This window comes from Oncorhynchus keta, chromosome 4 (assembly GCF_023373465.1).
Source record: "Oncorhynchus keta strain PuntledgeMale-10-30-2019 chromosome 4, Oket_V2, whole genome shotgun sequence".
In the NCBI taxonomy this organism is placed as follows: Eukaryota; Metazoa; Chordata; class Actinopteri; order Salmoniformes; family Salmonidae; genus Oncorhynchus; species Oncorhynchus keta.
Window position 1 is genome coordinate 3,584,738 of NC_068424.1, and position 24,879 is coordinate 3,609,616.

General features: G+C 43.9%; 1 pseudogene; it reads right to left on the reverse strand.

Moving 5' to 3' along the window:
- Positions 1-24,879, reverse strand: part of LOC118381798 (cysteine-rich secretory protein LCCL domain-containing 1-like) — a 63,164-nt pseudogene that overhangs the window by 15,742 nt on the left and 22,543 nt on the right.

Genomic DNA, 24,879 nt, shown 5'->3' on the forward strand with positions numbered 1-24,879 from the left:
TACAGTGTAAAGTTAACACTGTAAAGTTAGGACAGTGTACAGTTAACACTGTGAAGTTAGTGCAGTGTAAAGTTAACACTGTTAAGTTAGTACAGTGTAAAGTTCACACTGTAAAGTTAGTACAATGTAAAGTTAACACTGTAAAGTTAGTGTACAGTGTAAAGTTTCCACTGTAAAGTTAGTACAGTGTAAAGTTAACACTGTTAAAGTTAGTACAGTGTAAAGTTCACACTGTAAAGTTAGTACAGTGTAAAGTTAACACTGTTAAGTTAGTAAAGTGTAAAGTGCATAGTGTAAAGCTAGTACAGTGTAAAAAGGCAGTACAGTGTAAAGTGAACAATGTAACGTTTACAGTTGGAGTTAGTACAGTCTAAATTGAACAGTGTAACGTTAGTACCATGTAAAGTTAACACTGTAAAGTTAGGACAGTGTAAATTGCATAGTGTAAAGCTAGTACAGTTTAAAGTCTGTACAGTGTATAGTTAGTACAGTGTAAAGTTTACAGTTGGATTTTAAAGGTAGTACAGTGTGAAGTATAAGGTGTACAGTTTGTACAGTGTAAAGTTTACAGTTTGAGTTAGTACAGTGTACATTCAAATTCATTATGCTGCTCTAGTTACATCAGCTCAGCATTTTGATTAACCTACTCAGTATAAGACTTAGTCTTTTTCCCAAATGGTACCATATTGCCTACAATACTTTAGACCAGGGTCCATAATGCACTACTTTAGACCAGGGCCCATAATGCACTACTTTAGACCAGGGCCCATAATGCACTACTTTAGACCAGGGCCCATAATGCACTACTTTAGACCAGGGCCCATAATGCACTACTTTTTAGACCAGGGCCCATAATGCACTACTTTAGACCAGGGCCCATAATGCAATACTTTAGACCAGGGCCCATAATGCACTACTTTAGACCAGGGCCCATAATGCACTACTTTAGACCAGGGCCCATAATGCACTACTTTAGACCAGGGCCCATAATGCACTACTTTAGACCAGGGCCCATAATGCACTACTTTAGACCAGGGCCCATAATGCACTACTTTAGACCAGGGCCCATAATGCACTACTTTAGACCAGGGCCCATAATGCACTACTTTAGACCAGGGCCCATAATGCACTACTTTAGACCAGGGCCCATAATGCACTACTTTAGACCAGGGCCCAGAGGAAATAGGGTGTGATTTGAGACACAGGTTGATAATGTATAATAATGTAATCACCATCTCATAGTGTACCGTCCCAACCACCTTCCCTGTGGACTTTAGACAGCCGGCAGGACACTCGTACCTGAGGAGAACACAGGTGGTAAGTACATCCTCTATCACAGTACATTATACCTGAGGAGAACACAGGTGGTAAATACATCCTCTATCACAGTGCATTATACCTGAGGAGAACACAGGTGGTAAGTACATCCTCTATCACAGTGCATTATACCTGAGGAGAACACAGGTGGTAAGTACATCCTCTATCACAGTGCATTATACCTGAGGAGAACTCAGGTGGTAAGTACATCCTCTATCACAGTGCATTATACCTCACAGTGCATTATACCTGAGGAGAACACAGGTGGAGACCTGAGGAGAACACAGGTGGTAAGTACATCCTCTATCACAGTGCATTATACCTGAGGAGAACACAGGTGGTAAGTACATCCTCTATCACAGTGCATTATACCTGAGGAGAACACAGGTGGTAAGTACATCCTCTATCACAGTGCATTATACCTGAGGAGAACACAGGTGGTAAGTACATCCTCTATCACAGTGCATTATACCTGAGGAGAACACAGGTGGTAAGTACATCCTCTATCACAGTGCATTATACCTGAGGAGAACACAGGTGGTAAGTACATCCTCTATCACAGTGCATTATACCTGAGGAGAACACAGGTGGTAAGTACATCCTCTATCACAGTGCATTATACCTGAGGAGAACACAGGTGGTAAGTACATCCTCTATCACAGTGCATTATACCTGAGGAGAACACAGGTGGTAAGTACATCCTCTATCACAGTGCATTATACCTGAGGAGAACACAGGTGGTAAGTACATCCTCTATCACAGTGCATTATACCTGAGGAGATTTGGTTCCTTCCCTATACACAGGTGGTAAGTACATCCTCTATCACAGTGCATTATACCTGAGGAGAACACAGGTGGTAAGTACATCCTCTATCACAGTGCATTATAGGGTTGGTGTCAATTCAATTTAAGTCCATTTTTGGTGTATTGAGAAGTAATTGAAAATGATCGAATTTTGAATTTCTGTGTACTTCCTGAAATGACTGACTTAAATTTGAATTGACCCCAACTGTCACGCGTGCTCCCTCTCTGGCCTCTAGGTCACCAGGCTCACCTGAGCTCCATCACTTCCCTTCCCTATATATGTCTCTCCCTTTGGTTCCTTCCGTAAATCTGTCACTCTCTTTGGTTCCTTCCCTATATATGTCCCTCCTTTTGGTTCCTTCCGTAAATCTGTCACTCCCTTTGGTTCCTTCCCTATATATGTCACTCCCTTTGGTTCCTTCCCTATATATGTCCCTCCTTTTGGTTCCTTCCCTATATATGTCACTCCCTTTGGTTCCTTCCCTATATATGTCTCTCCCTTTGGTTCCTTCCCTATATATGTCACTCCCTTTGGTTCCTTTCCATATATGTCACTCCCTTTGGTTCCTTCCGTAAATCTGTCACTCCCTTTGTGAAAGGGGACCATGTCTATCAGGGAGGCATTGTGTCCTCTGTGAAGGGCAACAGTCTATCAGGGAGGCATTGTGTCCTCTGTGAAGGGCAACAGTCTACCAGGGAGGCATTGTGTCCTCTGTGAAGGGCAACAGTCTACCAGGGAGGCATTGTGTCCTCTGTGAAGGGCAACAGTCTACCAGGGAGGCATTGTGTCCTCTGTGAAGGGCAACAGTCTACCAGGGAGGCATTGTGTCCTCTGTGAAGGGCAACAGTCCACCAGGGAGGCATTGTGTCCTCTGTGAAGGGCAACAGTCTACCAGGGAGGCATTGTGTCCTCTGTGAAGGGCAACAGTCTACCAGGGAGGCATTGTGTCCTCTGTGAAGGGCAACAGTCTACCAGGGAGGCATTGTGTCCTCTGTGAAGGGCAACAGTCCACCAGGGAGGCATTGTGTCCTCTGTGAAGGGCAACAGTCTACCAGGGAGGCATTGTGGGAGGCATTGTGTCCTCTGTGAAGGGGCAACAGTCTACCAGGGAGGCATTGTGTCCTCTGTGAAGGGCAACAGTCTACCAGGGAGGCATTGTGTCCTCTGTGAAGGGCAACAGTCTACCAGGGAGGCATTGTGTCCTCTGTGAAGGGCAACAGTCCACCAGGGAGGCATTGTGTCCTCTGTGAAGGGCAACAGTCTACCAGGGAGGCATTGTGTCCTCTGTGAAGGGCAACAGTCCACCAGGGAGGCATTGTGTCCTCTGTGAAGGGCAACAGCCCTCAACCACTGAATGGGTCTTTATTTATCAGTGATAATATAGACAGGGACAGCTGATTTGAGACGATTGTGTCCTCTGTGAAGGGCAACAGTGTGTGTGTGTGTGTGTGTGTGTGTTTGTGAAGGGGGGGGTGTTTATTCCTGTACCTGTTGCATGTGGTCCCTTTGCACTGATCTCGTAGCTTAGTGTCACAAGTCACAAGCTGAGCTGCAACACAGAACACACAGAGCTGTCAAGCTAACTAGCTATTCACGTCTGTAGCACACAGCTGTCAAGCTTACAAGCTATTCACATCTGTAGCATACAGCTGTCAAGCTAACAAGCTATTCACATCCGTAATAAACTGAACTGTCAAGCTAACTACTGTAGCTATTCAGATCTATATCACACATTCTGTTAATCTAGCTATTCACGCATAGCATACAGCTGTCAAGCTAACAAGCTATTCACATCCGTAATAAACTGAACTGTCAAGCTAACTACTGTAGCTATTCAGATCTATATCACACTATACTGTTAAGCTAAATAGCTATTCACGTCTGTAGCACACAGCTGTCAAGCTAACTAGCTATTCACGTCTGTAGCACACAGCTGTAAAGCTAACTAGCTCTTCACATCTGTAAGCACACAGCTGTCAAGCCAACTAGCTATTCACGTCTGTAGCATACAGCTGTCAAGCTAACTAGCTATGCACGTCTGTAGCACACAGCTGTCAAGCTAACTAGCTATTCACATCTGTAGCATACAGCTGTCAAGCTAACTAGCTATTCACGTCTGTAGCACACAGCTGTCAAGCTAATTAGGCATTCACGTCTGTAGCACACAGCTGTCAAGCTAATTAGGTATTCACGTCTGTAGCACACAGCTGTCAAGCTAACTAGCTATTCACGTCTGTAGCACACAGCTGTCAAGCTAATTAGGTATTCACGTCTGTAGCACACAGCTGTCAAGCTAATTAGGTATTCACGTCTGTAGCATACAAAACACACACAGTGCTTTCATCTACCTGTCTTTGTGTTAACCAGCACTACAATAGACAACATATAGGCTAGTGAGGTGTTTCTATGCTCTGAGGTGAAGTTTTTCTAGGTACAGATCTAGGATCAGCTTCACCACCCCCAATCCTAAACTATTAGGGGAAAAATGCTAAACTGAACCAAGATTAGGTAGTCTAGGTAGTCTCGGAAAACCCAGTTCTAGGTATGGGAATCACTTTGGATTTTCTTGGATAATTAAGGGAGGGTGCTCTTCAGACAAACAACTTTCCCAACAAATCACAAGTTTAGGCAGGCAGGGCTTGAAAATAATTCCCTCTGAAACATGACAGAGGTCGACACAATGCAGACGCAGATAGCTGGTCAGTGGTTGTAAGATTGTAATGCTAACGTCATGGCGCATGCAAACCACTCATTGAAATATCCTCCGCAAGTTCCATCTAGCTAGTTATCGGGAATGTTTACGTGCTTCTACATCTGCATTGCTTGCTGTTTGGGGTGTTAGGCTGGGTTTCTGTACAGCACTTTGTGACATCAGCTGATGTAAGAAGGGCTTTATAAATACATTTGATTGATTGATTGACATGAATGGATAGGGCTTTGGCTGGATGTATACGGTTGATATACAGTGGGTTTACGGTTGATATACAGTGGGTTTACGGTTGATATACAGTGGGTTTACGGTTGATATAGGTGGTTTACGGTTGATATAGGTGGGTATATGGTTGATATACAGTGGGTTTACGGTTGATATACAGTGGGTTTACGGTTGATATACAGTGGGTTTACGGTTGATATAGGTGGTTTACGGTTGATATAGGTGGGTATATGGTTGATATACAGTGGGTTTACGGTTGATATACAGTGGGTTTACGGTTGATATACAGTGGGTTTACGGTTGATATAGGTGGTTTACGGTTGATATAGGTGGGTATATGGTTGATATACAGTGGGTTTACGGTTGATATAGGTGGGTATACGGTTGATATATAGTGGGTTTACGGTTGATATAGGTGGGTTTACGGTGATATATGGTTGATATACAGTGGGTATACGGTTGATATAAAGTGGGTTTACGGTTGATATAGGTGGGTATACGGTTGATATACAGTGGGTTTACGGTTGATATACAGTGGGTATATACGGTTGATATACAGTGGGTTTACGGTTGATATACAGTGGGTTTACGGTTGATATACAGTGGGTTTACGGTTGATATACAGTGGGTATGCGGTTGATATAGGTGGGTATACGGTTGATATACAGTGGGTTTACGGTTGATATAGGTGGGTATACGGTTAATATACAGTGGGTTTACGGTTGATATAGGTGGGTATACGGTTGATATACAGTGGGTATATACGGTTGATATACAGTGGGTATACGGTTGATATACAGAGGGTTTACGGTTGATATACAGTGGGTTTACGGTTGATATACAGTGGGTTTACGGTTGATATACAGTGGGTTTACGGTTGATATAGGTGGGTTTACGGTTGATATAGGTGGGTATACGGTTGATATACAGTGGGTTTACGGTTGATATACAGTGGGTTTACGGTTGATATACAGTGGGTTTACGGTTGATATACAGTGGGTATACGGTTGATATAGGTGGGTATACGGTTGATATACAGTGGGTTTACGGTTGATATAGGTGGGTATACGGTTGATATACAGTGGGTTTACGGTTGATATACAGTGGGTATACGGTTGATATACAGTGGGTTTACGGTTGATATACAGTGGGTTTACGGTTGATATACAGTGGGTTTACGGTTGATATACAGTGGGTTTACGGTTGATATACAGTGGGTTTACGGTTGATATAGGTGGGTTTATGGTTGATATAGGTGGGTATACGGTTGATATAGGTGGGTATACGGTTGATATAGGTGGGTTTACAGTTGATATACAGTGGGTTTACGGTTGATATACAGTGGGTTTACGGTTAATATACAGTGGGTTTACGGTTGATATACAGTGGGTTTACGGTTGATATACAGTGGGTTTACGGTTGATATAGGTGGGTTTACAGTTGATATACAGTGGGTTTACGGTTGATATACAGTGGGTTTACGGTTGATATACAGTGGGTTTACGGTTGATATAGGTCGGTATACGGTTCATATAGGTGGGTATACGGTTGATATAGGTGGGTATACGGTTGATAGTGGTCCTTCTGTAGCTCAGTTGGTAGAGCATGGCGCTTGTAACGCCAGGGTAGTGGGTTCAATTCCGGGACCACCCATACGTAGAATGTATGCACACATGACTGTAAGTCGCTTTGGATAAAAGCGTCCGCTAAATGGCATATATCATATATTATTATATACAGTGGGTTTACGGATGATATACAGTGGGTTTACGGTTGATATACAGTGGGTTTACGGATGATATACAGTGGGTTTACGGTTGATATACAGTGGGTTTACGGTTGATATACAGTGGGTTTACGGTTAATATACAGTGGGTTTACGGTTGATATACAGTGGGTTTACGGTTGATATACAGTGGGTTTACGGTTGATATACAGTGGGTTTAAGGTTGATATAGGTGGGTTTACGGTTGATATAGGTGGGTATACGGTTGATATACAGTGGGTTTACGGTTGATATACAGTGGGTTTACGGTTGATATAGGTGGGTTTACGGTTGATATAGGTGGGTATACAGTTGATATACAGTGGGTTTACGGTTGATATAGGTGGGTTTACGGTTGACATAGGTGGGTTTACGGTTGATATACAGTGGGTTTACGGTTGATATACAGTGGGTTTACGGTTGATATACAGTGGGTTTACGGATTCTGGCCCACTCTTCCATACGGAATTGCTTTATCTCAGCGACATTTGTGGGTTTTCAAGCAAGAACTGCTCGTTTCAAGTCCTGCCACAGCATCTCAATTAGGATTAGGTCTGAACTTCTAAAACAAATGCTTTGAAGCCATTTTAAGGTTATTAGTGTAAAATGCAGCGTTTGTGTCGCCCCCCTCCCCCAAAAAAATTATATATATATATATACTTTTTGATTAATCTGTCCATAGAACATTCTAGAACATTCTTCCAAGATTCTTGATGATCATCCAGGTGTTTTTTGCCAAACTGGAGTCAACTTCTTGGACGAGATGGGTTCCATTATGTCTGGAGTAAAAAGTCTAACTCTGCATTCCACAGTAAGAACCTCATACCAACGGTCACACCATAGCATTCCTGAAGTTGACATAATTACTGTGTAAGTCTATGGGAAATGGGTGAGAACCATGAGCCCAGTAGGTTTTACCTTTTACATCATCCAGAGCGCCTTACAGTCATCTTAAGACAGTAAGGTGGGACAATCACACATGACAGGCATATAAAGTGTCCTTTACCTCAAAAATGTTGCTGTCAGTAGAGTCAGAGTTGGAAAGGGGGGGGGGGGGGGGGCAAGTGCTGGTTTAGTGTTTTTATTTTATTTTATTAAAACCATGTTGGGTGGGGGGTTGAGGTGAGGAGGAGGATTATATAAGATACTGTTTGAAGAGGTCGGGTTTCAGATGTTTTTGGAAGATGTGCAGGGACTCTGCTGTCCTAGCTTCAGGGGAAGATGGACAGGAACTCTGCTGTCCTCACTTCAGTGGGAAGATGTGCAGGGACTCTGCTGTCCTAGCTTCAGGGGAAGATGTGCAGGGACTCTGCTGTCCTAGCTTCAGGGGGAAGATGGACAGGGACTCTGCTGTCCTCGCTTCAGGGGGAAGATGTGCAGGGACTCTGCTGTCCTCACTTCAGGGGAAGATGTGCAGGGACTCTGCTGTCCTAGCTTCAGGAGAAGATGGACAGGAACTCTGCTGTCCTCACTTCAGTGGGAAGATGTGCAGGGACTCTGCTGTCCTAGCTTCAGGGGGAAGATGTGCAGGGACTCTGCTGTCCTAGCTTCAGGGGAAGATGTGCAGGGACTCTGCTGTCCTAGCTTCAGGGAGAAGATGGACAGGAACTCTGCTGTCCTCACTTCAGTGGGAAGATGTGCAGGGACTCTGCTGTCCTAGCTTCAGTGGGAAGATGTGCAGGGACTCTGCTGTCCTCACTTCAGGGGGAAGATGTGCAGGGACTCTGCTGTCCTAGCTTCAGTGGGAAGATGTGCAGGGACTCTGCTGTCCTAGCTTCAGGGGAAGATGTGCAGGGACTCTGCTGTCCTAGCTTCAGGGAGAAGATGGACAGGAACTCTGCTGTCCTCACTTCAGGGGAAGATGTGCAGGGACTCTGCTGTCCTAGCTTCAGTGGGAAGATGTGCAGGGACTCTGCTGTCCTAGCTTCAGGGGGAAGATGGGCAGGGACTCTGATGTCCTAGCTTCAGGGGGAAGATGGACAGGGACTCTGCTGTCCTCACTTCAGTGGGAAGATGTGCAGGGACTCTGCTGTCCTCGCTTCAGGGGGAAGATGTGCAGGGACTCTGCTGTCCTCGCTTCAGGGGGAAGATGTGCAGGGACTCTGCTGTCCTCGCTTCAGGGGGAAGATGTGCAGGGACTCTGCTGTCCTCGCTTCAGGGGGAAGATGTGCAGGGACTCTGCTGTCCTCACTTCAGGGGGAAGATGTGCAGGGACTCTGCTGTCCTCACTTCAGGGGGAAGATGTGCAGGGACTCTGCTGTCCTCGCTTCAGGGGGAAGATGTGCAGGGACTCTGCTGTCCTCACTTCAGGGGGAAGATGTGCAGGGACTCTGCTGTCCTCGCTTCAGGGGGAAGATGTGCAGGGACTCTGCTGTCCTCGCTTCAGGGGGAAGATGTGCAGGGACTCTGCTGTCCTCACTTCAGGGGGAAGATGTGCAGGGACTCTGCTGTCCTCACTTCAGGGGGAAGATGTGCAGGGACTCTGCTGTCCTAGCTTCAGGGGGAAGATGTGCAGGGACTCTGCTGTCCTCACTTCAGGGGGAAGATGTGCAGGGACTCTGCTGTCCTAGCTTCAGGGGGAAGATGTGCAGGGACTCTGCTGTCCTCACTTCAGGGGGAAGATGTGCAGGGACTCTGCTGTCCTCACTTCAGGGGGAAGATGTGCAGGGACTCTGCTGTCCTAGCTTCAGGGGGAAGATGTGCAGGGACTCTGCTGTCCTCACTTCAGGGGGAAGATGTGCAGGGACTCTGCTGTCCTCACTTCAGGGGGAAGATGTGCAGGGACTCTGCTGTCCTCGCTTCAGGGGAAGATGTGCAGGGACTCTGATGTCCTCGCTTCAGGGGGAAGATGTGCAGGGACTCTGATGTCCTCGTTTCAGGGGAAGATGTGCAGGGACTCTGATGTCCTAGCTTCAGGGGGAAGATGTGCAGGGACTCTGATGTCCTAGCTTCAGGGGAAGATGTGCAGGGACTCTGCTGTCCTAGCTTCAGGGGGAAAGATGGACAGGGACTCTGCTGTCCTAGCATCAGGGGGAAGATGGACAGGGACTCTGCTGTCCTCGCTTCAGGGGGAAGATGGACAGGGACTCTGCTGTCCTAGCTTCAGGAAGAAGCAGGTTCCACCATTGGGGTGCCAGGACAAAAGAGCTTGGACTGGGCTGAGCGGGAGCTGCTCTCCTGTAGTGCTACCCTACAGAGTGCTGTTGAGGCTACTGTAGACCATTGCAAAACAGTCTGTTTTAATAAACGATTTAGTGGCGTGAATATATTTAGTTTTAACTCAAAAGGATAACTATAATGTTTCACTATTTAATTTTTTTTTTAATTCACTGAGGATGGTCCCTCCCGTTCCTCCTCTGAGGAGCCTCCTCTGGTAGAAACACCACCTCCTTTGGATTATTGGACTGCTCTGGAACACCATCAGCCCAGTACAGCTGGAAGCTGGGACCCCATCAGCCCAGTACAGCTGGAAGCTGGGACCCCATCAGCCCAGTACAGCTGGAAGCCAGGACTCCATCAGCCCAGTACAGCTGGAAGCCAGGACTCCATCAGCCCAGTACAGCTGGAAGCCAGGACTCCATCAGCCCAGTACAGCTGGAAGCTGGGACCCCATCAGCCCAGTACAGCTGGAAGCCAGGACTCCATCAGCCCAGTACAGCTGGAAGCCAGGACTCCATCAGCCCAGTACAGCTGGAAGCCAGGACTCCATCAGCCCAGTACAGCTGGAAGCCAGGACTCCATCAGCCCAGTACAGCTGGAAGCCAGGACACCATCAGCCCAGTACAGCTGGAAGCCAGGACTCCATCAGCCCAGTACAGCTGGAAGCCAGGACCATCAGCCCAGTACAGCTGGAAGCCAGGACTCCATCAGCCCAGTACTGCTGGAAGCCAGGACTCCATCAGCCCAGTACAGCTGGAAGCCAGGAGTCCATCAGCCCAGTACAGCTGGAAGCCAGGACTCCATCAGCCCAGTACAGCTGGAAGCCAGGACTCCATCAGCCCAGTACAGCTGGAAGCCAGGACTCAATCAGCCCAGTACAGCTGGAAGCCAGGACTCCATCAGCCCAGTACAGCTGGAAGCCAGGACTCCATCAGCCCAGTACAGCTGGAAGCCAGGACACCATCAGCCCAGTACAGCTGGAAGCCAGGACTCCATCAGCCCAGTACAGCTGGAAGCCAGGACTCCATCAGCCCAGTACAGCTGGAAGCCAGGACTCCATCAGCCCAGTACAGCTGGAAGCCAGGTTGATCCACAGCGGCATCGGGAAGAGAGGCATTTAACCACGACTCCGTAAAATAGAAAGCAGACATAAGAAGTTGTAGCTTGTCGGTTTCGTTGGTGAGTGATCCCAGATTGGAGAGGAAAAGGCCTGGCAGAGGGTCATGGAGTCCAGGCTCGTTGGTCAGTGATCCCAGATTGGAGAGGAAAAGGCCTGGCAGAGGGTCATGGAGTCCAGGCTCGTTGGTGAGTGATCCCAGATTGGAGAGGAAAATGCCTGGCAGAGGGTCATGGAGTCCAGGCTCGTTGGTCAGTGATCCCAGATTGGAGAGGAAAATGCCTGGCAGAGGGTCATGGAGTCCAGGCTCGTTGGTCAGTGATCCCAGATTGGAGAGGAAAAGGCCTGGCAGAGGGTCATGGAGTCCAGGCTCGTTGGTCAGTGATCCCAGATTGGAGAGGAAAAGGCCTGGCAGAGGGTCATGGAGTCCAGGCTCGTTGGTCAGTGATCCCAGATTAGAGAGGAAAAGGCCTGGCAGAGGGTCATGGAGTCCAGGCTCGTTGGTCAGTGATCCCAGATTGGAGAGGAAAAGGCCTGGCAGAGGGTCATGGAGTCCAGGCTCGTTGGTGAGTGATCCCAGATTGGAGAGGAAAAGGCCTGGCAGAGGGTCATGGAGTCCAGGCTCGTTGGTCAGTGATCCCAGATTGGAGAGGAAAAGGCCTGGCAGAGGGTCATGGAGTCCAGGCTCGTTGGTCAGTGATCCCAGATTGGAGAGGAAAAGGCCTGGCAGAGGGTCATGGAGTCCAGGCTCGCCTCCCCTGTGTCTCCGTCGCACAGTTCCATAGGCTCGGTTTGAAATCCAACTCGTAGTCGGTTTAGTATTCAGGAGTATATCGTCAGATGATGACAGAATTTCAGGTCAAAAACCCCTGCACCCCTCCTCCCACCCTCCCTATCCCTTCACCCCCTCCTCCCACCCTCCCTACCCCTGCACCCCTCCTCCCACCCTCCCTACCCCTGCACCCCTGCACCCCTTCTCCAACCCTCCCACCCTCCCTACCCCTGCACCCCTCCTCCCACCCTCCCTACCCCTGCACCCCTCCTCCAACCCTCCACACCAACCCCCCCAAAAAAAACAGAACCTGTCCCCCCCCCCATTTAGAGATGCAACCAGTTGAATGACATCTTACACATCTGCTGTGTATTGACCACCACATTCCTCTCCTCTGGTGGGGGGCGGAGGGGGGCGGGGGTCTTCGCCATAGGGGGCTTTGGCTGGGGGGCCCTGGGGCGTGGCTTCTGAGGGCTCCTGGGGGCCTCTGGTTCGATATAATTGTTTTCCTCGGTTTCCTCCTGAGATCTCTGCGACTCTGTAACTTTGTCTGGAAAGAGAGAGAGCGAGAGACAGAGAGACAGAGAGAGACAGAGAGAGAGACAGAGAGAGACAGAGAGACAGAGAGACAGAGAGACAGAGAGAGAGAGAGAGAGAGAGAGAGACAGAGATGTCTCTCATGTAAACATGAGATAGTTATTGCATTGTGTTCCAAGCCAACACATACCCCGACGCCACACACACCCAAACCCCGCACACACACCTAACCACACACACACCCCGACGCTACACACACACCTAACCACACACACACCTAACCACACACACACCCCGACGCTACACACACACCTAACCACACACACACCTAACCACACACACAAACCACACACAAACCAACCACACACACACCTAACCACACACACCTAACCACACACACACCTAACCACACACACACCTAACCACACACACACCTAACCACACACACCTAACCACACACACCTAACCACACACACACCTAACCACACACACAAACCACACACAAACCAACCACACCTTTGTAGCAGAGGTTGTCCTTGCATCGTCCTCCATAGCTGGGGGGGCAGGCAGAGCAAGGGGTGCCGTGTTTATAGGGTGCATGACCCCACCAGTTCCCCCTGAGGTGACAGGTCAGAGGTCAAGGTTTAGTAGGACATAGGAGACAAGTCTGTTGTGTCTTCCTTTATTTTTCTCCTATCCTCTCCCCTTCTCTCACCTCTCATCTCCTCTTCTCCTCTCTTCTACTGAATGAGTAAGGAGTAACCCCTAACTAACCAATCGAGTCAGGTGTAACCCCTAACTAACCCTTCAAGTCAGGTGTAACCTCTAACAGACCCATTGAGTCAGGTGTAACCCCTAACTAACCCATTGAGTCAGGTGTAACCCCTAACTAACCCATTGAGTCAGGTTTAACCCCTACCTAACCCATTGAGTCAGGTTTAACCCCTACCTAACCCATTGAGTCAGGTTTAACCCCTAACTAACCCGGCGAGTCAGGTGTAACCCCTAACTAACCCATTGAGTCAGGTGTAACCCCTAACTAACCCATTGAGTCAGGAGTAACCCCTAACTAACCCTTCGAGTCAGGTTTAACCCCTACCTAACCCATTGAGTCAGGTGTAACCCCTACCTAACCCATTGAGTCATGTGTAACCCCTACCTAATCCATTGAGTCAGGTTTAACCCCTATCTAACCCATTGAATCAGGTTTAATCTCTAACTAACCCATTGAGTCATGTGTAACCCCTACCTAACCCATTGAGTCAGGTGTAACCCCTAACAGACCCATTGAGTCAGGTGTAACCCCTAACTAACCCATTGAGTCAGGTGTAACCCCTAACTAACCCATTGAGTCAGGTTTAACCCCTACCTAACCCATTGAGTCAGGTTTAACCCCTACCTAACCCATTGAGTCAGGTTTAACCCCTACCTAACCCATTGAGTCATGTGTAACCCCTAACTAACCCATTGAGTCAGGTGTAACCCCTAACTAACCCGTCGAGTCAGGTGTAACCCCTAACTAACCCATTGAGTCAGGTGTAACCCCTAACTAACCCATTGAGTCAGGAGTAACCCCTAACTAACCCTTCGAGTCAGGTTTAACCCCTACCTAACCCATTGAGTCAGGTGTAACCCCTAGCTAACCCATTGAGTCATGTGTAACCCCTACCTAATCCATTGAGTCAGGTTTAACCCCTATCTAACCCATTGAGTCAGGTTTAATCTCTAACTAACCCATTGAGTCATGTGTAACCCCTACCTAACCCATTGAGTCAGGTGTAACCCCTAACTAACCCATTGAGTCAGGTGTAACCTCTAACTAACCCATTGAGTCAGTGTAACCCCTACCTAACCCATTGAGTCAGGTGTAACCCCTAACTAACCCATTGAGTCAGGTTTAACCTCTAACTAACCCATTGAGTCATGTGTAACCCCTACCTAACCCATTGAGTCAGGTGTAACCCCTAACTAACCCATTGAGTCAGGTTTAACCCCTACCTAACCCATTGAGTCAGGTGTAACCCCTAACTAACCCATTGAGTCAGGTGTAACCTCTAACAGACCCATTGAGTCAGGTGTAACCCCTAACTAACCCATTGAGTCAGGTTTAACCCCTACCTAACCCATTGAGTCAGGTGTAACCCCTAACTAACCCATTGAGTCAGGTGTAACCCCTAACTAACCCATTGAGTCAGGTGTAACCCCTAACTAACCCATTGAGTCAGGTGTAACCCCTAACTAACCCATTGAGTCAGGTGTAACCCCTAACTAACCCATTGAGTCAGGTGTAACCCCAACTAACCCATTGAGTCAGGTGTAACCCCTAACTAACCCATTGAGTCAGGTGTAACCCCTACCTAACCCATTGAGTCAGGTGTAACCCCTATCTAACCCATTGAGTCTGGTTTAACCCCTAACTAACCCATTGAGTCAGGTTTAACCCCAAACTAACCCATTGAGTCAGGTGTAACCCCCAACTAACCCATTGAGTCAGGTGTAACCCCCAACTAACCCATTGAGTCAGGTGTAACCCCTACCTAACCCATTGAGTCAGGTGTAACCCCTAACTAACCCATTGAGTCAGGTGTAACCCCTAACTAACCCATTGAGTCAGGTGTAACCCCTAACTAACCCATTGAGTCAGGTGTAACCCCTAACTAACCCATTGAGTCAGGTGTAACCCCTACCTAACCCATTGAGTCAGGTGTAACCCCTACCTAACCCATTGAGTCAGGTGTAACCCCTAACTAACCAATTGAGTCAGGTGTAACCCCTAACTAATCCATTGAGTCAGGTGTAACCCCTATCTAAGGGTCTTACTTGGGTGAGTAGTTGCAGACCAGGTAAACAGCTTTAGCCAAGTTCTGCCCCCACACGTTCATGTTGTAGCAAATGTTGATGGCACAGCCTATCCTGCTGCTGGTGGCCCACACCAACTACACACACACGCACACACACACACACACACACACACACACACACACACACACACACACACACACACACACACACACACACACACACACACACACACACACACACACACACACACACACACAGAGAGAGAGAGATAGAGATATCAGATGGCACCCGATAAACATGTTAGCCTTGTTTAAGTTAATCATGAGTTACAAGTTTGTTTTTTCCCCCCTATTTTCTGACTTTTGGTTTGATCTGCTGCCTACCTGTGTGTAGTGGGTGCAGACCGGGCCGGAACATCTAAAGGGGCAGTAGGGGTCACATTCCTGGGGGTAAGGGAAGGAATAGTCCTTCACCTCATCATACCAGGCCTGCACATGGGAAGTAGGGGGGCGTGGCCTGGACACAGACATACACTGATAAATGTAACTTTTACAAGAACAGGATTATGTTTCAAATGGCACCCTATTCCCTATATAGTGCACTACTTTAGACCAGATCCCTATTCCCTATATAGTGCACTACTTTAGACCAGAGCCCTATGGAACCCTATTCCCTATATAGTGCACTACTTTAGACCAGAGCCCTATGGCGCCCTATTCCCTATATATAGTACACCACTTTAGACCAGAGCCCTATGGCGCCCTATTCCCTATATATAGTGCACTACTTTAGACCAGGGCCAATAGGGAATAGGGTGCCATTTGGAACAGAAATACAATGATTTTGTGTTTCATTACTCAATACAAACATAAAATATAATATACTGAAAATATGTCTTTATGGGGATGCAATGTTGCTGCTGCGCTGTCACATGCGAATACAGAAAACATCAATGTCATGTTTCATTTGTTCCCTGATCAATCAATGAATCATTCAACCAGGTCCGTGTTTACCATCCCCAGTGCGCTCCCAGGTTCTGTCCTATCTGGGGGAGCAGACCAGCCGGACCGTGCTCCCAAAGACAAGTCTCAGCCCACTCCTCTGCCGTACGCTCTAACTCTGCATCCCACTCCTGCAGAGAGAGAGGGAGAGAGAGACAAGACAGGACACTGTTTACACAGGAAGCCCAGTTCTGATCTGCTTTTGACCAATCACATCAGATCGTTTCACATCAGATCTTTTTCAGAGTTGATCTGATTGGTCAAAGGTGAAAAATAAGATCATGAAATTAGTTTTAACACATAATTTGCGGACAACACTCCACAGAGTACAATGATGACAACATAATTATACTCTACAGAGAATACTGACGACAACATAACTATACTCTACAGAGAATACTGATGACAACATAATTATACTCTGCAGAGAATACTGATGACAACATAACTATACTCTGCAGAGAATACTGATGACAACATAATTATACTCTACAGGGTACTGTATACTGAGGACAACATAATTATACGCTACAGAGAATAATGATGACAACATAATTATACTCTTCAGAGAATACTGATGACAACATAACTATACTCTACAGAGTACTGTATACTGATGACAACATAATTATACTCTACAGAGAATAATGATGACAACATAATTATACTCTTCAGAGAATACTGAGGACAACATAATTATACTCTACAGAGAATACTGACGACAACATAGCTATACTCTACAGACAATACTGACGACAACATAACTATACTCTACAGAGTACTGTATACTGATGACAACATAACTATACTCTACAGAGAATACTGAGGACAACATAATTATACTCTACAGAGAATACTGATGACAACATAATTATACTCGACAGAGAATACTGATGACAACATAATTATACTCTACAGAGAATACTGATGACAACATAATTATACTATACAGAAAATACTGATGACAACATAACTATACTCTACAGAGTACTGTATACTGATGACAACATAACTATACTCTACAGAGAATACTGATGGCAACATAGCTATACTCTACAGAGAATACTGATGACAACATAATTATACTCTACAGAGAATACTGATGACAACATAATTATACTCTACAGAGAATACTGATGACAACATAACTATACTCTACAGAGTACTGTATACTGATGACAACATAACTATACTATACAGACAATACTGATGACAACATAACTATACTATACAGGGAATACTGATGACAACATAACTATACTCTACAGAGTACTGTATACTGATGACAACATATCTATACTCTACAGAGTACTGTATACTGATGACAACATAACTATACTCTACAGAGAATACTGATGACAACATAACTATACTCTACAGAGTACTGTATACTGATGACAACATATCTATACTCTACAGAGTACTGTATACTGATGACAACATAACTATACTCTACAGAGAATACTGATGACAACATAACTATACTCTACAGAGTACTGTATACTGATGACAACATATCTATACTCTACAGAGTACTGTATACTGACGACAACATAACTATACTCTACAGAGTACTGTATACTGAGGACAACATAACTATAATATACAGAGTACTGTATACTGAGGACAACATAATTATACTCCACAGAGAATACTGATGACAACATAATTATACTCTACAGAGAATACTGATGACAACATAATTATACTCTGCAGAGAATACTGATGACAACATAATTATACTCTGCAGAGAATACTGATGACAACATAATTATACTATACAGAGTACTGTATACTGATGACAACATAATTATACTCTACAGAGGATACTGATGACAACATAATTATACTCTACAGAGAATACTGATGACAACATAGCTATACTCTACAGAGAATACTGATGACAACATAATTATACTCTGCAGAGAATACTGATGACAACATAATTATACTCTGCAGAGAATACTGATGACAACATAATTATACTCTACAGAGAATACTGATGACAACATAGCTATACTCTACAGAGAATACTGATGACAACATAACTATACTCTGCAGAGAATACTGATGACAACATAATTATACTCTACAGAGTACTGTATACTGAGGACAACATAATTATACTCTACAGAGGATACTGATGACAACATAATTATACTCTACAGAGTACTGTATACTGAGGACAACATAATTATACTCTACAGAGTACTGTATACTGAGGACAACATAATTATACTCTACAGAGTACTGTATAATGAGGACAACATAATTATACTCTACAGAGAATACTGATGACAACATAATTATACTCTGCAGAGAACACTGATGACAACATAATTATACTATACAGAGAATACTGATGACAACATAATTATACTCTACAGAGAATACTGATGACAACATAATTATACTATACAGAGAATACTGATGACAACATAATTATACTCTACAGAGTACTGTATACTGAGGACAACATAATTATACTCTACAGAGGATACTGATGACAACATAATTATACTCTACAGAGTACTGTATACTGAGGACAACATAATTATACTCTACAGAGTACTGTATACTGAGGACAGCATAATTATACTCTACAGAGTACTGTATACTGAGGACAACATAATTATACTCTACAGAGGATACTGATGACAACATAATTATACTCTACAGAGAATACTGATGACAACATAATTATACTCTACAGAGTACTGTATACTGAGGACAACATAATTATACTCTACAGAGAATACTGATGACAACATAATTATACTCTACAGAGTACTGTATACTGAGGACAACATAATTATACTCTACAGAGAATACTGATGACAACATAATTATACTCTGCAGAGAATACTGATGACAACATAATTATACTCTGCAGAGAATACTGATGACAACATAATTATACTCTACAGAGTACTGTATACTGAGGACAACATAATTATACTCTACAGAGGATACTGATGACAACATAATTATACTCTACAGAGTACTGTATACTGAGGACAACATAATTATACTCTACAGAGTACTGTATACTGAGGACAACAATTATACTCTACAGAGAATACTGATGACAACATAATTATACTCTACAGGGTACTGTATACTGAGGACAACATAATTATACTCTACAGAGAATACTGAGGACAACATAATTATACTCTGCAGAGAATACTGATGACAACATAATTATACTCTACAGAGAATACTGATGACAACATAATTATACTCTACAGAGTACTGTATACTGAGGACAACATAATTATACTCTACAGAGAATACTGATGACCACATAATTATACTCTACAGAGAATACTGATGACAACATAATTATACTCTACAGAGTACTGTATACTGATGACAACATAATTATACTCTACAGAGTACTGTATACTGAGGACAATATAATTATACTCTACAGAGTATACTGATGACAACATAATTATACTCTACAGAGTACTGTATACTGAGGACAACATAATTATACTCTACAGAGTACTGTATACTGAGGACAACATAATTATACTCTACAGAGAATACTGATGACAACATAATTATACTCTACAGAGAATACTGATGACAACATAATTATACTCTACAGAGTACTGTATACTGATGACAACATAATTATACTCTACAGAGTACTGTATACTGAGGACAATATAATTATACTCTACAGAGTATACTGATGACAACATAATTATACTCTACAGAGTACTGTATACTGAGGACAACATAATTATACTCTACAGAGTACTGTATACTGATGACAACATAATTATACTCTACAGAGTACTGTATACTGAGGACAACATAATTATACTCTACAGAGAATACTGATGACAACATAACTATACTCTACAGAGAATACTGATGACAACATAATTATACTCTACAGAGTATACTGATGACAACATAATTATACTCTACAGAGTACTGTATACTGAGGACAACATAATTATACTCTACAGAGTACTGTATACTGAGGACAACATAATTATACTCTACAGAGAATACTGATGACAACATAATTATACTCTACAGAGAATACTGATGACAACATAATTATACTCTACAGAGTACTGTATACTGATGACAACATAATTATACTCTACAGAGTACTGTATACTGAGGACAATATAATTATACTCTACAGAGTATACTGATGACAACATAATTATACTCTACAGAGTACTGTATACTGAGGACAACATAATTATACTCTACAGAGTACTGTATACTGATGACAACATAATTATACTCTACAGAGTACTGTATACTGATGACAACATAACTATACTATACAGAGTACTGTATACTGATGACAACATAACTATACTCTACAGAGTACTGTATACTGATGACAACATAACTATACTATACAGAGTACTGTATACTGATGACAACATAACTATACTATACAGAGTACTGTATACTGATGACAACATAACTATACTATACAGAGTACTGTATACTGATGACAACATAACTATACTATACAGAGTACTGTATACTGATGACAACATAACTATACTATACAGAGTACTGTATACTGATGACAACATAACTATACTATACAGAGTACTGTATACTGATGACAACATAACTATACTCTACAGAGTACTGTATACTGATGACAACATAACTATACTATACAGAGTACTGTATACTGATGACAACATAACTATACTCTACAGAGTACTGTATACTGATGACAACATAACTATACTCTAGAGAGTACTGTATACTGATGACAACATAACTATACTCTACAGAGTACTGTATACTGATGACAACATAACTATACTCTACAGAGTACTGTATACTGATGACAACATAACTATACTATACAGAGTACTGTATACTGAGGACAACATAATTATACTCTACAGAGTACTGTATACTGAGGACAACATAATTATACTCTACAGAGTACTGTATACTGATGACAACATAATTATACTCTACAGAGTACTGTATACTGATGACAACATAACTATACTCTACAGAGTACTGTATACTGATGACAACATAACTATACTATACAGAGTACTGTATACTGATGACAACATAACTATACTATACAGAGTACTGTATACTGATGACAACATAACTATACTCTACAGAGTACTGTATACTGATGACAACATAATTATACTCTACAGAGTACTGTATACTGGAGGTCGACTGATTAATTGGAATGAATGGCAGATAAATTCCCAAAGATTGGAAAGCTGCCGCGGTCATCCCCCTCTTCAAATGGGGTGACACTCTAGACCCAAACTGCTACAGACCTATATCTATCCTACCATGCCTTTCTAAGGTCTTTGAAAGCCAAGTTAACAAACAGATTACTGACCATTTCGAATCCCACCGTACCTTCTCCGCTATGCAATCTGGTTTCAGAGCTGGTCATGGGTGCACCTCAGCCACGCTCAAGGTCCTAAACGATTTCATAACCGCCACTGATAAAAGACATTACTGTGCAGCCGTCTTCATCGACCTGGCCAAGGCTTTTGACTCTGTCAATCACCACATCCTCAACAGCCTTGGTTTCTCAAATTACTTGCCTCGCCTGGTTTACCAACTACTTCTCTGATAGAGTTCAGTGTGTCAAATTGGAGGGCCTGTTGTTCGGACCTTTGACAGTCTCTATGGGTGTGCCACAGGGTTCAATTCTCGGGCCGACTCTCTTTTCTGTATACATCAATGATGTTGCTCTTGCTGCTGGTGATTCTCTGATCCTCCTCTACGCAGATGACACCATTCTGTATACTTCTGGCCCTTCTTTGGACACTGTGTTAACAAACCTCCAGACGAGCTTCAATGCCATACAACTCTCCTACCGTGGCCTCCAACTGCTCTTAAACGCAAGTAAAACTAAATGCATTCTCTTCAACCGATCGCTGCCTGCACCTGCCTGCCCGCCCGTCCAGCATCACTACTCTGGACGGCTCTGACTTAGAATACGTGGACAACTATAAATACCTGGGTGTCTGTAAACTCTCCTTCCAGACTCACATTAAGCATCTCCATTCCAAAATTAAATCTAGAATCGGCTTCCTATATCGCAACAAAGCATCCTTCACTCATGCTGCCAAACATACCCTCGTAAAAGTGACCATCCTACCGATCCTTGACTTCGGTGATGTCATCTATAAAATAGCCTCCAACACTCTACCCAACAAACTGGATGTAGTCTATCACAGCGCCATCCGTTTTGTCACCAAAGCCCCATATCCTACCCACCATTGTGACCTGTACGCTCTCGTTGGTTGGCCCTCGCTTCATACTCGTCGCCAAACCCACTGGCTACAGGTTATCTACAAGTCTCTGCTAGGTAAAGCCCCACCTTATCTCAGCTCACTGGTCACCATAGCAGCGCCCACTCATAGCACGCGCTCCAGCAGGTATATCTCACTGGTCACCCCCAAAGCCAATTCCTCCTTTGGTCGTCTTTCCTTCCAGTTCTCTGCTGCCCATGACTGGAACGAATTGCAAAAATCTCTGAAGCTGGAGACTCATATCTCCCTCACTAGCTTTAAGCACCAGCTGTCAGAGCAGCTCACAGATCACTGCACCTGTACATAGCCCATCTGTAAACAGCCCATCTACCTACCTCATCCCCATACTGGTATTGATTTATTTATTTTGCTCCTTTGCACCCCAGTATCTCTAGTTGCACATTCATCTTCTGCACATCTACCATTCCAGTGTTTAATTGCTATATTGTAATTACTTCGCCACCATGGCCTATTTATTTCCTTATCTAACCTCATTTCCACTCACTGTATATTGACTTTTTGTTTTCTTTTGTTCTACTGTATTATTGACTGTATGTTGTTTTTATTCCATGTGTAACTCTGTGTTGTTGTATGTGTCGAATTGCTATGCTTTATCTTGGCCAGGTCGCAGTTGCAAATGAGAACTTGTTCTCAACTAGCCTACCTGGTTAAATAACGGTGTTCTCAACTAGCCTACCTGGTTAAATAAAGGTGTTCTCAACTAGCCTACCCTGGTTAAATAAAGGTGTTCTCAACTAGCCTACCTGGTTAAATAAAGGTGTTCTCAACTAGCCTAACCTGGTTAAATAAAGGTGTTCTCAACTAGCCAACCTGGTTAAATAAAGGTGTTCTCAACTAGCCTACCTGGTTAAATAAAGGTGTTCTCAACTAGCCTACCTGGTTAAATAAAGGTGTTCTCAACTAGCCAACCTGGTTAAATAAAGGTGTTCTCAACTAGCCTACCTGGTTAAATAAAGGTGTTCTCAACTAGCCTAACCTGGTTAAATAAAGGTGTTCTCAACTAGCCAACCTGGTTAAATAAAGGTGTTCTCAACCAGCCTACCTGGTTAAATAAAGGTGAAATATATAGATATTTTTAATAATAATAATAATATTAAATATTTTAGTTTTATATTGAGTTTTCATAACAATCGGTATTTTTGGGCGCTGATTTTTTCTTTTAATTTTATTTTTAGTAAAGGATCTGAATACTTACGTAAATGTGATATTTAAGTTTTTTATTTCTAATATATTTGCTTAGAAAAAAAGGTTTTTCGCTTTGTCATTATGTGGGTATTGTGTGTAGATTGATGAGGGGAAAAAAACAATTTCATCACTAAACCTTACCTCTACTGTAAATCTACACCAATACCAGCCATCACCAACCCCTACTGTAAATCTACACCAATACCAGCCATCACTAACCGTTACCCCTACTGTAAATCTACACCAATACCAGCCATCACTAACCCTTACCCCTACTGTAAATCTACACCAATACCAGCCATCACCAACCCCTACTGTAAATCTACACCAATACCAGCCATCACCAACCCCTACTGTAAATCTACACCAATACCAGCCATCACTAACCCTTACCCCTACTGTAAATCTACACCAATACCAGCCATCACCAACCCCTACTGTAAATCTACACCAATACCAGCCATCACTAACCCTTACCCCTACTGTAAATCTACACCAATACCAGCCATCACTAACCCTTACCCCTACTGTAAATCTACACCAATATCAGCCATCACCAACCCCTACTGTAAATCTACACCAATACCAGCCATCACTAACCCTTACCCTTACTGTAAATCAACATCAATACCAGGCTTTAAACCCCCCCCCGTCTTCCTTCCCTCAATCACGTCTCCCCAGAAACAACCTCTGTTCTCCACGTTAGTCCTGAGTGTAACACCTGCCCAGCAACAGTAACTAACAGGATGTCTGGTGGGGCTGGATTTACTCTGTTACATAGCAGAACGTTGAAGACTCAAACAAAAACCCATCCCAAATGGCTCCCTTTTCCTTTATAATGTATTACTTTTGGCCAAGGGCCTATAGGTTCCCATAGTTCTCTGGTCACAAATGGTGTACTATGTAGGACATAGATGGACAGGTTGTTAGGTAAGGCCTGGGAGGTTGCAATCCCAAATGGCACGCTGTTCCCTATATAGTGCACTTACGTTTGACCAGTGTCCACAGGCAATAGGTTGCCGTATGAGATGTACCCTCGGCTTGTTTGGTAATATAGAGAAGGTGAATCCATGTTGGGTAGCTGAGGACACCATAGTCACAGGAGGAGAGTTGGACTATTATATTATTATTATATTATATTGGAGAAATTAAATTCAAATTAAG